This window comes from Amblyomma maculatum, chromosome 3 (genome assembly GCF_055883805.1).
Source record: "Amblyomma maculatum isolate TAMU_Amacu chromosome 3, ASM5588380v1, whole genome shotgun sequence".
Taxonomy (NCBI): Eukaryota; Metazoa; Arthropoda; class Arachnida; order Ixodida; family Ixodidae; genus Amblyomma; species Amblyomma maculatum.
The window spans coordinates 122,625,510-122,629,041 of NC_139346.1; positions in this window are offsets into that span (position 1 = coordinate 122,625,510).

Consider the following 3,532-nt stretch of genomic DNA (forward strand, 5'->3'; position numbering starts at 1 on the left):
TCAGAATCAACAACAGCTTTCAGACAAATAGCTCGGTATATGCTCAAGTTACTGAGATTCTAGTGGAAATCAAGAAGAAGAAATGGGCATGGGTAGGACATGCAGTGCGAAAAGAGGATAACCGCTGGTCGCTGAGGGTAACAAACTGGATTCCAAGGGAAGGAAAGCGTATACCAGGGGGCGGCAGAAAGTTAGGTGGGCGGATGAGGTTAAGAAGTTCGCAGGGGTCAAGTGGATACAGATAGCACAGAACCGGGTTAATTGGAGGAATATGGGAGAGGCCTTCGCCCTGCTGTGGATATAGTCAGGCTGATGATGATGATGATATGCTCCAAAAGGGCATGTAGAGCTTTACGCTTCATTTACAATTCTCTCCGTTCATCTCACACTTCCTTCTGGCTTTACAGCTACTCACCTACCCAACATCAAACACTTACGAGCGCATTCACCGATAAGAACCAGCAGTTGCCATTAGCAGTCGCGCTCGTTGGTGCGATAAGAACGTGGGAAGCAACGCATTTTCACTGACATTGGAGGGAAGACAGGGAAGCCCGATCGACACGCACGCTCGCACTTAAGTTCGCGCACAAGAAAAGAGCATCCTCGGAGGGCGATTACTACCGCTGTATGAAACATAGCGCTCTGAATCGCCGGTGAACGACTCAAATATCGTATTTAACAGCGGTGGTCTCCCGATGGCACGTCGAGTAGTCACGAAATGCTAGAGGGATCGTTGTCACCCCGCATACAAGTACCTCTACACGACCCTCAAATAACGCTTTTCGCTGAATCCCACCTTGGGATATCAGTACACAGCACTAACGGTGGACAACGTGGGAATCTATTTGGCGATACCGAGGTACGAACGCGACAATCGGAGGCGGCCATTTTGATAAACGTCCGCGAGCGAGGAAGAACACGTTTTTGTTTTTTTTTCTTTTTCCGTGTGTGCCACGATGTCACACATTTGGAGCGATGTCATTGATTGATGGGGGGTCCTGTGAAGGCTGTTGGCGCTTGTTTCTTAACCTGCATCCGACTATAGATAGTGGTATGACATCGTCTCTACGTTGAATTCCGGGGCACACCGCAGTCACAACGTTCGAACAAACCTTCTGTCCTAGCAACTCGCTGTTGTCGTTCGCTTCTACCAACTGCCGAGTCATTTGTCTTATTTTTCTTCTTTTCTTTTTTCTTCTGACGGACAGGCACGGACAGGCACGGCGAAATGGCCAGACTGGTGAATAGAGCTCTGGCTCCAATATTCGTGCCCATGCCAGGAATCGAGCCACGACTTATCACTTTTACTACCACCTTCGTTCCTTACCTTACTGCGCGGTACAGGTGTCCACAGAAAGGAGCCTGACAGATACTACGCTTTCCTTCTTGTGAACCAATTATTATTATTATTATTATTATTATTGTTATTATTGTTATTATTATTATTATTATTATTATTATTATTATTATTATTATTATTATTATTATTATTATTATTATTATTATTATTATTGTTGTTGTTATTATTGTTATTGTTGTTGTTGTTGTGAAAGCAATACTACGAAAGCCGAAGCGAAACCTCTGGCGGCCGCAGCTACACCGTGAAAAGGCGTAGCTACGGTCTCCTTATAAAAAAATCAGCCTGCTATGACATTTGAATTCACGTTACCTCTATGCCACGGGCAGGAGCTGCCAACCCGGATCGCTCCTTTCATATGGAAGGGTAATATCAGAATCAGCCTGCGAGAACCGTTTGCATTTTCGTTACCCCTACGACACGCAGGCACGTCCATACGGCTTAGTTGAAGCGTGACTTTTTATGTGGGCTGGTAGCTTACGCTCTCGCGTCATACAATTAAAGGATGAGAGTAAGTGCCTCCAATAATGTAGCACCTTACGCTGATAGGGCGTAATGTAGCAGGAAAAAGAAGCTTCCGCCGTTGCTTTAGCAATTTAACTGGGGCTAAGCAGAGGTAAATCGAAACTAATTTTATTATTATTAATAATTTTATTCCGTGTTGCCACCGAGACATCGCCGTCTTCATGCGAACGTGAAGGGCATAAGTGCCCTTTTCTAGCTTAAGGGAGCTGGAGAGCGTTGAGGCGACCAAGTTAATAACAGCACTTAAAAAGAACAAATAATAAACTTAATAAAGGAATGAAAAAAAAACATTAATGTAAAACCGAAGAATATTACTTAAAAATAAAAAGGACAACGTGTATGCACCCGCAAAATTTTTACTTTCGCGCGTATCTAAAATAGCTGGCTGCGAGCTGATTGTAGACATTTGTTATGAAAGGGACAAAATGCCTGAAGAGTGCGCTGCACGATGGGAAATTGTGCTCATGAAATACTTAGGAAGAGCTAATCTAGGTCACTGATACGCGAGCGCAGGCTGCTGTTACGACCCTGACACTAAACTGGGCTTTTGTACGGGGAGAAAACGTAAGAGGGACCACTTCATTTTCTGTCACTTTTATTCATAGCTAGTATTGAGTCAGGTTCAAAATTCCACAGATGCTACATCCCGTTGCCAAGTACATTTTGTGCCGTGTATGATGCCGAATAGTGCGTCAAAAACAATTGAACTATCACCTTTACACCCAACCCGCCTCTTTCTGGGCACTGTATCACGGGCTTTTGTTCTGCGTAGCTGCGCTATCATTAACCTCATTCAGAAGCCCAGCAATGGACGATAACTTTGTTCTGTGCTCATTCTGCGACTGCTAAATTGCATAGCGGACAGGAAGTATCGTGATAGATCAGCTTCTCAAGATTTATACGTATAATACGAGCCACGCATTTAAAATGAGGAGCATTAAGGACGTGAATCGTTTTCAACATTTATAGATTTTTGTAGGATAATAGGTTTTAGAATCCTGGACATGTCCCAAATTTGCCAGAAAATAGGACGTCTGGTGTCGATGCTGCCGTTGTGAGTGTGAAATCGCGATCAGGATTGTGACAGATGATAATTGGCAGAGCTTTTGAATGATATCAGTTGGGGAACTTCGGTTCTAAATATGACTGGTATTAATGCGCATTTTTCGAATGCCTATGAATTTTCGCGCCTTCTAGAAGCGACTAGCAGAAATTTTCTGCCTTTGCAATAATTGCTTTCTCAAAATCACTTTTTTTATTTCTTCTTTTTTCCAGCTGAATTACCTCTGCCTCTTTTGTGTCATTTTTTCTAGTGCAACGTTTCAACTTAATTTATTTTCCACTGGTTGTGCATTCTGAAAGTTTGCAACTTCGACAGAGTTTAATTGATTTCCCGCGGCCGCCGTCACTATTCGTAAACTTCCTAATTCTGACCTATAAAAAGCGCTGTGTTTCAATCATGGGCCCCATGGGTAGTTTCGCAACCGGTAATATTAAATATCGCCGGGTAGTTGGCAGGGGACACCATTATGCATCAGGAGACAATATTGAAGCACGCGTTGACAGGAGCCACCTAGGCTGCTCTTTTTAAATGGCCAGGATAAGGAGACAACTGAACCATCCGGAACCCTTACAGTCAGAGTCAGGCGA